Source organism: Ursus americanus, chromosome 3 (genome assembly GCF_024610735.1).
Source record: "Ursus americanus isolate L20-20 chromosome 3, mUrsAme1.1.p, whole genome shotgun sequence".
Classification (NCBI taxonomy): Eukaryota; Metazoa; Chordata; class Mammalia; order Carnivora; family Ursidae; genus Ursus; species Ursus americanus.
In genome coordinates, this window is record NC_142129.1 from 8866182 (window position 1) to 8878821 (window position 12640).

The 12640-nt window shown below is 36.5% G+C and overlaps 1 protein-coding gene across 2 annotated transcripts in view; it reads right to left on the minus strand.

Annotated features, from left to right (window-relative positions):
• CNTNAP2 (contactin associated protein 2) overlaps window positions 1–12640 on the minus strand; it is a 1871860-nt gene that overhangs the window by 1182972 nt on the left and 676248 nt on the right. The window contains exon 1 of one of the 2 annotated variants that reach the window (XM_087860735.1): window positions 3312–3469. The exons of the other annotated variant lie outside the window; for it this stretch is intronic. The gene's annotated coding sequence lies outside the window, so the exon portion shown is untranslated. Of the gene's footprint in view, window positions 1–3311; window positions 3470–12640 lie in introns of those variants that run through there. 2 annotated transcript variants of the gene reach the window in all.

The following is a 12640-nucleotide window of genomic DNA, read 5'->3' on the forward strand; positions in this document are numbered from 1 at the left end:
TTAAAATACAAAATGCTCACCATGGTCATAAAGCCCTATATGATCTTAAATCCTGCCCCACCTCTTTGATGTCATCTTCTAAACTGTATACCATTGTGGCTGTTCCAGCCATACTGGTCTCTTGAAGATCACCAACACACACTATATAAACTGCTGCCTCAAGGTCTGATCATTTCATTTAGTCCAATTACCACCTTTTCACAGAGAATTTCCTTGATAGATCAGTCACTTTTGACACAGACATCACAACAACTTGGTGAATATGTTGTCCTAAGTGGACTTCTGGAGAATGTGGCCAAGATTTGTAATGAAGCTTAAAAATGTTAATTATTGACAAGGCTAGGTTATCTAATTTTGTGCCACAAAGCTCTATTTGGGACTTTGTTAGTTGATTTTTTTTTTTTAAGATTTATTTATTTGAGCGAGAGAGAGAGGCTCTCAGCCACACACACTTGTGTGTGGGAGGGGCAGAAGGAGAGGGAGAGAGAGAATCTCAAGCAGACTCCCTGCTAAGCATGAAGCCTGATATGGGGCTCAGTTCCACAACCCTGAGATCATGACCTGAACTGAAATCAGGAGTTGGATGCTTAACTGACTAAGCCACCCAGGCGCCCCTGATTTACTTTTAGTCAAATACTTAACTGAGCAGTTACAAATGATTAGTGTCCAAATTAAAGTGATAAAACATAAGGAGAAATTAATACCATAATCAGTTTTATTATTTATATTAGTACCAATATATAGGTAATATTTAGTATTTTCTTTTGCAGAAACAGCAAAAAAAGGTTTAGATTTCAAATCTCTCAAATTGATAGCCATTTTCAAATCACATCAATTGTATATAGAATACCATCTAATGGAAGAGACCTAAATTCTTGACTAATCTTGACCAAAAAAAAGTCACTCAAAATGATCTAATTAGGGGAAAAGAATTGTGAATGTATGTTTTTCCTCTCTTTATAGTCTTCTTTTTGTCAACTGCTATGCACCATTAAAAATCATCTGAAATAACATTTGAGAACTTTAAACAGAAGAGAAAATTAAAGATTTTAAATAGAAGAGAAATATTCATTTATAAAATATTCTAACTAATTTCAGATGAGGCCAACTAATGACACCACAGCTGAGGAAGCCATCAGCATTTTACTGACTTATGACAACAAAAAATGTGTATTTCTTAAGTATCAATTTCAGCTTCGGACAAAAAAAAAATTATGATACTATGATGAACTGCCATTCCAAAATCAAGAGAAAAACACCAAGCCCAGGTAAGTCCTTTTATCTGACAAGAACATTTTATGTCTGTAGACCTCGGAGGGGAGGTAAATTACAGAGGACTCACAACCTTAGATGTTTCTTCTCCACCTTAAGGACATAAAAATGACTTTACTAGGTCAACTAGTCTAAGAAAATACCAACCAAAAAATATAATGTACCCATATTACCAACTATCTAGGTTCCAAGGAAATGGAATGCGAAAAGCCAAAAGAACCTTCTACAATATCTGTGGAGCTTAAACTCAATTTCAACCCACAGTTTGAGCAACAAGGTTAATATGAGAATGACTTCCTGTCATTACATTTATAATAGCATAACACACACACAAACACACGCACACACACACACACACACACACACAATTTACTAAGATCCCTCCATTCTTTTTTTTTTTTTTTTTAAAAGGAGGATGGAGTACAAAGTATGATGCATGGTACTTTTTTCATGCCATTAATAGAAGATCACATTTTTAAATACATAGAGTACAGGGAGAAAATTCTGTATGGCAATGGGGAGCTCTTGTTACTCTTTTCTGAATTTACAAGTTGGTAATTATGCTGAAACACTCGCTTTCCTACAAAATAACTAGATCTTAAAGTTAGTTTGGCAACATTTCCAAGTCTGCTGCATGCATCAGTCCTGTGGGATTCTGACATGACAATATCCGTATGAATTCAAAAGAGCTGAAAACAAAATGTCTGAAATTGAAAAAAAAATCCCATTTATGATCAGTTGGGGAAAAAGTTCTAGGTATTGAAAAATATAATCTTCAATACAATTTGGTTTCCCCTGGGCTTCCATTTCTCTTGAGTTGACTTAGTTTTCCTTCAGGTACTAAAATCACCAAGTCCTGGCTCTAAAGGAAGTGCTTTTCCTACTCTGGTTTCCATAACTATAAAATCAAGATGCATTTGAGACACCCAGCTCCTTTTATTGTAGGCACATTAAAAAACTGATGGGTTAAGAATTGAGTATCATGAAGATAAAGAGTATCAAGAAATCCAAAAAAGATTCTCTTTTTCATGGCGACACTGAACTTCTGGGAGGTAAATGACAATCACATTCCCACAGCTATTACAGTGATGCTGAATAGACAATCATTTCAAATTATTTCTTTCACTGGAAGAGATATTTCAAAGAAGAGAAAAAAGGCAAACTTTTTCACATCTTCTTTGTTATTTATGTTGCTCACAAATGGATGAGTGGCAATTTTGATTTGCTATAGACACATTTGCTATACTGAATTCTTTATCTGCTACTTATAGTTGTGAACAAATGGATAAGGAATGGATTCCCCAAGTGGAAAAATGAGCCACACAGAAGAATTCAAAAAGAACTCCTATTGTGAATTTCTAAGCTATACCGTAAAGTGAAGAGCAAAATTGTAGCCTAATCCTTGCTTACGCCTACTGATGCTGTTCTACATGGGGGGTGTTACTCATTTGGGGGTGGGTTTAGAACTGATGGTGTGTTTCTTCTTTGGTCAGTATCTAGCATTTGCTAAGTTTTCTATCGTTTTCTGTGTTGTTAATGCTAAATATTTGACCCCCCCCACCATACATTTCAGAATTATATTTTTTGTTAACATCTAGTTTCCCTTTGTCTCCCTAGTCGGCACTGATGCCCCTTCTGTACCCAAACTTAGGTAGGACAATGATGAATTCAAAAATTCATCTCCAAAAATCTGTCAGAATTTTCATACTTGTGAGACCACCAATGTCTAATACCTGGCCTGGTATATGATAAGCCCAATAAATATTTGTTGAATCAGTGAATGAACCACTATATTGGACCTAGAGGACAAACAATAATTACAAAGATGGATGCCATAAAATTGGGGAAACATGGAGTCCAGCACCGGCTCAGACAACTCCACAGAAGTGACTACTCTGGACCAAAGCAAAGAGAAATCTAGGGACTGCAAGCCGAGGCGGTGAACAATCCAGACAGGCGCAGGACGATGGAGGGCTAACAGAAGGATCGTTCAGGGAAAAAATTACACATATAAAATTACATATAGGTATATAAAATACCTGGCCGGGCCTCTGGGCGAGGCGCCGCCGCACTGTGACTCTGAGCGTCGGGAGCGAGGCGAAAACGAGGCTTGGGGCTTGCTTGATAGGCGTCAGGAGCACGACTCCCTACAGAAGACTCTGGAACGAGGGCCTCCGACGCTCAGAGCGCCCAGGTGTCTCTCTCCTGAAGAGCTACTTGCGGTTCCGGTTCCCGCAGAGCTCCCCGAGATCTCGCGAGATCAGGTTTCCCTCCGAGATCAGGTTTCCCTCCCGGAAGAGCAGTCAGGGTACCAGCACCTGAAGCTTGCTCCGTGAGTCGGCCTTCTCTGAGGCGCCCTGAAGTTCAGCGCCTCCCAGCCATCCTCCTGCCGTCCGTCTGGACCTGCACTTACTCCCCCTGCACTTACTCCCCCACCACCCGGCAGGGTCCACCTTCTTGGGAAACCCCACGCTCAAGCCAAACCAGGTCTCCACCTGCATGCTATGTGGACAGCGGGAGAGAATTTCCTGGGTGGAGGGGCTTGGGTGAAGAGGCCAACTCCCGCATCATCGCAGGGGCTGACAGTAGGTTTGGGTGAGAAAAAGAAAGCAATGACCTTTGTTTGTTCTTCAAGGAAAAGGCGTGAGGGGAAAAAAAGAAAGAAAAAAAAAGTTAAAATATATATATATATATGCATACACACTAATTAATCATTTTATAAGGTTGATCGTACTGAAAGAACACCTAAAACTTTGGTGGAAAGTTTAGGAATAAATTAAAAATAGGAACTAATAGAAAACCAAGCAATTAAAACCTGAGATAAATATTAACTGCAAGAAAAACAAGAGGGTATTCCTGAAAGTATCATCATTTCCTTCTCTTTGCGGCCCAGATGTAAAAAATATTGTCAAATTCATATATCATAAAAGCTTGATATAATTATATTTACAAATTTTGCAGAGAGGTGGTATAAATGAAAGCCAGCGCAAAATATTTTAAACTAAAAAAATCAAGAAAATGCAAATAGTCTATTGTTTATAAATATGGACGCATTCATTGCAAAAATAGCAAAATTGCAGAGATTGCCTCTAGAGAGTGGGAATCACAGGTAGGAATGAGTGGGGGCAGGTGTGTTTAATTGTAAATCTTTTAAAACAATTTGTTTTTTTAAGTCATACGTATGCATTGCTTTGATAAAAAAATAAAAGACAATGCATGCTAATTTACAATGTGTAGTATATTTTATATAAATAATTTTACACTATGTTTTAAAGTTAATCTGTTAGATATTTATATATTTTACTTGCAACCTAAATTTTACAAGAGAATATCATTATACATGTTCTTAATTCTGGAGAAAACACAGAATCTTTTCATCAGATTTACTAAACCATAGCCAGAGCACTGGGGCCATGGTCAAAGGTTAATTGTCACAATATGTGAAACATCTGAAAATATAGCTTTCAACATTAAGTGAATAAAAGCAGTTTTCTACAATATATTTTAACAAATATAAACTCTTCCCTGTTCTCAAGGTTATAAGCCATCAGTCCTTGGAACTATTAAACTTATGTCCAAGTCTTGCACAAGAGCCCTCTGCCCTTCCCAGTAAACAGATTTAGAAAATTGAAGTTTTGAAGGAATAAAAAGAATAAGACTATTGAAATCATACAGTAAATGGTTTGCCAAGATTGCTTCTTTATCTAAATAACTGAAGACTAAGGACTAACCCAAAGCTCTTATGTCAACAGTTTCTTTGCTGGAAGTTTCTCTCAAGGATTTCTCTTTTGGTATTAGTGGAAACATGTGGCTTCTGGGTTCAAAAATAATTTCGAAGGCTGAATCAAAGTTATTTCTTATTTTTATATTAAGACATAGAATCTCAAAAATATACTACATTTCTTTTTATAATGTATTTATCTTCTAATAATCTAAATGGCTTGTATGTTTTTTTGATTTTATACAAGAAACTGTTGTTTTATATTCTTATAGAGTTCCTTATAACTCTACAATATTTATATTTCCTTCATAGCTATTATATCATTCCTACCATAACCAAAGCAATTTAAATGATTTTACTGTTTAAAAATTATTTTGGTTAGATAAAATTTGAAGCTACAAAAATATAGAGTACAAACCTGACTGTGGACAGAACACTGAAATTGTACAAAGACCTCTGAATAACTCATTCATTCACTCACAGATATTTATTAGGGGGGGTCTATAAGGTGTCAGGCGTAGTGCTTAGTACACCTTAGTTTCCTACCTATGAAATTCATGGTATGGATGAGGAAGATGCACATAAATTCAATTTCAGAGATGAAACTCAATTGGAGTTATAACTTTTTTTAATTTAATAGTTTTTAATTTTTATTATTTTAAAAAAGATTTTATTTATTTATTTGTCAGAATACGCACATGTAGGGGGAGCAGCAGGCAGAGGGAGAAGCAGACTCCCTACCGAGCAAGGAGCCAGATGTGGGACTCAATCCCGGGACCCTGAAATCATGACCTGAGCTGAAGGCAAACACTTAACCAAGTGAGCCACCCAGGCGTCCCTAGAATTATAACTTAATTGCAGAGAGGAAATTTTTCTACACAAGGCAAATGGGTGTAATTTTGTGGTTACATTTGCTCTACATATGTGTGGCTAAGAATAGATGAGGGAAGAATACTATTAGAGAGAGGAACAGAATCAGTTTAAAAAGATAAAATTTTTATTGTATTATCTGTAAATATACACACGTACATGCACACACACACACACACACACACACCCCCTCAGATTAGTTTCAATACACAATTTGAAATGGCCTGATCAGAAATAAAAGAATCCATGATTATTTAATAATTAAGTATTCTAAAGGATTGGTAAGCTAGCAACTAAAGAATTTTAATCCAAAGGCTGACCACCAGAGCCAGCTACTGTAAGCACTTTACCCAGCATTATCTTTAGTCAGAGTCACAGGCTAAGTAAATAAGCACAATATTTTTTTTTTCAGATAAAATGGTGAAGCGGCTCATCTTTCTGGTTTGGACTGGAAAGAAGTGTCACAGGAGTGTTCCTTCCCCCACAATATAGAGTAAAGGAGCCTATAGAAAATGACCTATAATACATAAGAAAATAACCTTTGGACTATCACCCTAGCCTTAAGATTTTAATTGGTCCTGTGTTCAGAAGCTTATTGGAGGATTTCATAGCCTGAATCTGACCCAAAGGTTAGCTGGATATTACTGCTAGAATATTATGGCTTGTCTGGAGTAAACGTTCAAGCATTTATAAAAGTAAATTCATTTGTATGCTTCAGTTTGACAATATACAGTTGACCCTTGAACAACATGGGTTGAACTAAGCAGATCCACTTATACACAGATTTTCTTTTTATAAACACAGTACAGTACTGTAAATGTATTTTTTCTTCCTTCTGATTTTCTTTTTTTTTTTTTAAAGATTTTATTTATTTATTTGACAGAGAAAGAGACAGCCAGCGAGAGAGGAAACACAAGCAGGGGGAGTGGGAGAGGAAGAGGAAGAAGCAGGCTCATAGCGGAGGAGCCTGATGTGGGGCTCGATCCCATAACGCCGGGATCACGCCCTGAGCCGAAGGCAGACGCTTAACCGCTGTGCCACCCAGGTGCCCCAGCCTTCTGATTTTCTTAATAGCATTTTCTTTTCTCTAGATTTGTTGTAAGAATACAGTATATAGTACATATAACATACAAAATATGTGTTAATCAACTGTTTATGTTACTAGTAAGGCTTCTGGTCAACAGTAGGCTATCAGTAGTTAAGTCAAAAGTTATACATGGATTTCCAACTATGCAGGGGTGTCAGTACTCCTAACTCCTGCATTATTCAAGGGTCAGCTACCTATTTAAATGTATCTGGCTTGGAAGTTCTTAATACCTAACTGCTCTGTGAAGGTCAACAAAATCTGCTACCACTCCTCAACCTGTAATACAAGAAATAATAAAAATCTCAAGATGAGAAAAGAATGTCTTTCTAGAAAATGTCTTGAAGGCATTTTAAGTCTTGCTCTGAAACTCATCAATAGTGACTTCTGATTATCATAGCTACTAATGTTGTCTTAGAAGATATTAAATAATGTATTTGCAGGTATGATGTAGTAATCAACTTATGAAAAATATATAATGCCTAAGAATACTATTAATTGTAGGGGTATACTTCATAAATGATGGATACTTTTTAAATTTCTTTGATAATTCATATATGTGTTATTAAGAGTTTACATTTATGCTTATTTTGTGCCATTAAAAAGAGATTGAGGAATTGAAATTCAAACTTCACTTTCCCTTTTACCTGGTATGCAAAAATTAGTTGAAATACAACAAGAGAGTCAATCAAGCAATTATTTTTATCATTAATGTCTTTATAATTGGTTTGACTAATACTTTTTTCCCTCCACAAAGAAGAGAGTAGATAGTTGAATAATTATTAAAAGTTGGCTCCTTAACTTAAATTATTAATTTGTCAAATATATTCCATGTCTCTTAGAAACACAGATTAGATTTATTTTTTTAAACTTTCCAGTTTATTACAGGATAAATTTTTAGAAATAATAAAAATTTTGTAATATATTTTATAAAATAATTTTAAAATAAAATATAACTATTGTTTCTGTTATAAAGAATTATAAAGAAGATAAGTAAAGGAAACACTTGGAACTCATAGATTTTCTACTTTCCTGATATATTAAGCTTAAAACGGATTGCACAGTTTTGATGATTTCCAGATGGATAGAATTTAGGACTAGGCATTGGAATTATTATTTCTTTAGAGAATCTATATTTATACTTAAGCCATATTTGCACAATCTCTTATCTGGAGGCTTATGCTTTAATTTAAACAGCTTTATCTAAATAGTTCATAATTATTAATATGCCTTAACCAAAGAGATAGATGAAGGTTTTTTGTTGTTATCGTTATCTTACAGTGAATCTGAAATCTGCTAGGAAATAGCACACTGGATTTAAACTAATTGAGGAACATTTAAGAAGGGGACTATTTATAAAGGGATGAAAAGAGACCATGTGGAAAAATGCATACACCAGGAATTCTTTTACTGCCATTCCTTAGCCTCGCAGAACCTGGAGAGAAAAGGCTGTGTGGACCAGGCCACCTGAGGGAAGTCATCAAAAGTCACCATTAATCAAGAGGCTCAACCATCCTGTAGCATCCTTGCAGGGAGGGGACAAGGGAAAAAATACCCCAAAATAGCTTGCTCCCTCCTCCAGTTTCCTGCTAATGTTTCTATAGACAGAAATCAACTGAAAGCCAAAGAGCAAAGGAACCTGTCAACATCGAGTAGAAAAGGGTAGAAGTGAATGTGGAGAGGAAAATGAAAAATATTGTCGGAAAACTAAACGCTAACCTTTTGATTGATTAGCGGAGAATTTTCTGGTTCTTTAGAGAATACGCTTGTGGCTGATATGTGTACTGGCTCCCTCAACAGTCATCTCAAATGTGTCTATATGTCTTCCTGATGCTGCGATGTTGGAAAGATAAAGCTACGTTTTCCACAAGTCTTTACACATGTGGTTTACAACGTGCCAATCAGATGCATGTGCCCAAGTCATGGATCGGGGCCAAACTGCATGACTGGAGGAAAGTCTAACATCCATTTGCCATTGTGGATTGCGGTGGAGGTAGCATGGGTCTGGATGCAGGAACAGTGGCCGCGGCCAACTGACCACTGAAGAAGTGGCAGGTCTCTTAATGACCCTGATCTACCGTGTGGTTTGGGGAGGTTATATTTGCAGGCTGGTTTAAAGCCTGTTTCTGCAGTCCTGTCAGTTTGCTAGGTATATACCTCAATGAAGTACTTTCCCCCTACGATACCTAAAATTGTTTCTGTTGTCTTCAACTGAGAATCCCACACAATGCAGCACTCACACCCAGCAGTAAAAGGTTTGTCATTCTGGCAGGTCGTTTGACAGAACATTCTCATCACTTTCAACCTTCCATACAGAACTAATTTTGGTACTTACCCTCCCTGTAAGCCAGAAATAAAGGTTGCATTACATATGTGAAGGGAAAATTGCAAGTGAGTAATTGTTCTGTTCATTTCAATGGTAGATAAACTCATTATTTGTAGGAAAAAATAAGTCAATAGGTGGTCCTATTAATACAATTCTTTGTGTAAAACACACATGTAAACTAGGTAACACTATGTTCTTATACTAGAACTTGCATTTTCATAAGTTATTTTCATAAGTTATTTTCAAATAACTTATAGGTCAAAGATTTAGGTAAGAAAAACTGACTTCCTCTTCTCATGAATAGAGAGTGACATATTTACTTCAAGATTTCTCTGTCGCCTTACATTTTCATCTTCAATGATAGCTACTGGCTCTCAAAGTTCTTAAAGGGAAGTGTGAATGACATCTTCTTCTTTAATGACCCTCAAATGCAAGTAAACTCTGACCTCTGAGTATCCTACATTGATTGTTATAAACATTATAACATTTATCATTATCACCACAGAGCCCAAGAACAGAGCCCAACTGCATTAGAACTTTCCAAGCTTCCAGTCAGAAGTGGGAACGCTGTTTTGTGGTGCAGAATTGTACCTGTAAATACTAGGGTTAACTCTGTTAAGGAATTCAAAACATTTAAGTTACGGAGACGATGACCTCGAAAGGTGAAGAATGGATCAAGAGATGAGAGAGCTGATAAGGTGTGCGCTTAATTCAGACTTTCTGAACTCCACTGTTGGGACAGCACATAGTGGGGATATCATTATCAGTTACAAGAATTCACTCAGCTCAGATTCTAGAATTTATTCCAAGAATTTCAGCAGAAGGAAAAAGAAAGACAGTTTGGGGAAGCTGCCAAAGCAGACGTTCTCAAATGTTTGTGTGCATCAGAATCACCTGGAAGGTTCATTACAATTCAGATTCTGGGCCCCCTCTCCAGAGTTCCTCATTCAGTAGTTCTGGGATGGGGCCCAGGAACGTGCATTCTAACAAGTTCCAGGTGATGTGGATGCTACTGGCCCAGCCATTATACTTTGAAAACTGATACACTAAATAAATAGGCTTGGTACTTTAAGATGGAGAGATATCCTCATCAAATGACAGGAAATATTCAGGAGTGGGGTGAGAAGTGTTTACAATGACCAGTGCAAAAATAATGAAAGCAAAGTCACCAACACAGTGGAAAATATATAAAAGCAGCCAAAACAGTATTATTTAGAGCAGGAAAAACAGCCACCAAAGAGTGAGATTTTTCTCTTCCTCAGAGCAAATACCATTACATTTTTGTTTCCCCAAATTCTATTTCCACTAGAAAGAAGCTATGTGTACTTATCATCAAGGTTACTTATTTTAAAAATGTTTTTAAGCACATACCATATTTCAGGGCCTGTGGCAGGCAATGGAATAGAGAGGAAGAAGACTCAGCGTCCTCCCTCGTGGAAGTCAGTCCATTACTAACGTAGTAAATTCTATAATGCGGAGACAATGCCTTGCATTTCTTAGTATTTTACACCAATTTCATCACGGTTCCCTATTCATAAAAAACACTCATTAACCATGCTGAATGGATGGTCTATTCATTGGAATGAAAGTATCAGCAACACATTCTGCTGATCCCTGACGGTGTATCAGATACTCTGCTAAGCATCCTTTCTTTTTCTTCTTGCACCATTCTGTCTGGGAAATAAGTTTATTATTCCTATTACACAGAGAGGAAACTGAGCTTTCCAAGATTAAGCAACTTGCCTGAAATCACACAGCTAAAAGTGTCAAAACTGGAATTAGAGCCCTGATCTGTATGGTTTCAAAGTCCCTTTTACATCCGTTATGCTGTCTCAAAAAGTGATTGAAAACAATTTTTTTCTTACATGATCAAACATACATTCTTATGATCTTTAGTAATACACATAAGAAATAAATATTTTTACATGGCTCATTCATTTTTTTCCCACTCATTTGCTAGAGAGCAAAATGTCAGACATAACTTAATGAGTTAACTCCCTGTGCTGTTTCTAAGAAATAAAAAGAACTAACATCGAACATATTCCAGGCAATGTGTGAAATGTCGCATATGATTTCTTTTTCAAAAGGAAACCCTATAAGTACTGTTATCATTCCCACTTTACAAATGAAGAATTAGAATCAGGAGATTAGGTAACATTTTCATAGTCACAGAGCTAATAAATGGCAGGTCTGAAATGTGAGCCCTGTTTTCACTAATCTTAAAATTCTGACTAAACACCACATTCCTGACTGCCTGTCTTCAATTTTCACATGTGTCTAGATTGTCTGCTGTCTAGAATATTCATCATTATGTTCTCACCTTCACCTTTCTATAAAAAAACTTGCCTTATAAGGCTCCAAAAACGGTTATGTACAATCATCAAAAAGTACTTGTGGTCCCTCAAATGGCATATTGGTAGTAGACTTAGCAGTTTTCAGGACATGGTGGGGGGGAGGCATCTGTTCACTTTATGCATGTGTATGTGCCTGTGGCTAGTACGCAAATGTGACAAAATTTATACAACACCAATGCAAGCAAAATCAATGTGGTTCCAAAAGGAAACCTGAAAAGGCTAAAAGTAGTCACCATTTCTTTTTTCCTTTATTAAGTATTTTCTTTGAATATAGCTTATAACATGTGAAGGAATTATGGAGAAAATATGCAATTGACATATAGAGATTTTACTTCCAAGTTTAGACAGATATATCTATATTTCTATATACAACTTTTTTTATATATTAAGAATGATTGTACTCATCATGTAACCAGAGATTATTAGCATTATTATTGAGAAGATCTGATATGATATCTTCTTCTGAATGGATATAATAAAATGAAAATTTCCACGATGGAGAGGAGAGACATTAAAGGAGAGTTTATAGTCAATTAATGGTTTGCTCTGCTCTGTTGAGCTAACTTCTGCCATCTATTTCCTATTCTAGGTTCAGCAATGTCTCTCACCTAGAATGACCTTCTACATTAGCACAGATTATGTACAAGCCTCTGCCAGAAAGCCATGACTTGACCTCAAGTTCCTGGTGCTGCTTGATCCTACTACTTCCTACTCTCGCCTTCCATAGGAGGCTCAAGCCAACCTTGCCTCTGGTTCCTCAAACAAGCCAAGTATATCATTACCTCAGTCTTGCCTGGGATTTGTCATTCAGAGTTCACCTCATGTGTCATATTTGCAGAGCATCCTTTTTTTCCTTTTATTTTTGTATTTAGCCATAGTTTATTTAGAGTAAAAATTATTCTCTTTTAGTGTATAGTTCTGTGAGTTTTGATGAATGCACAAGCCATGGACCCATCACTACAGTCAAGACAGACAACAGCTCCTTCACCCACAATTTACTGTGGTGAAATTTA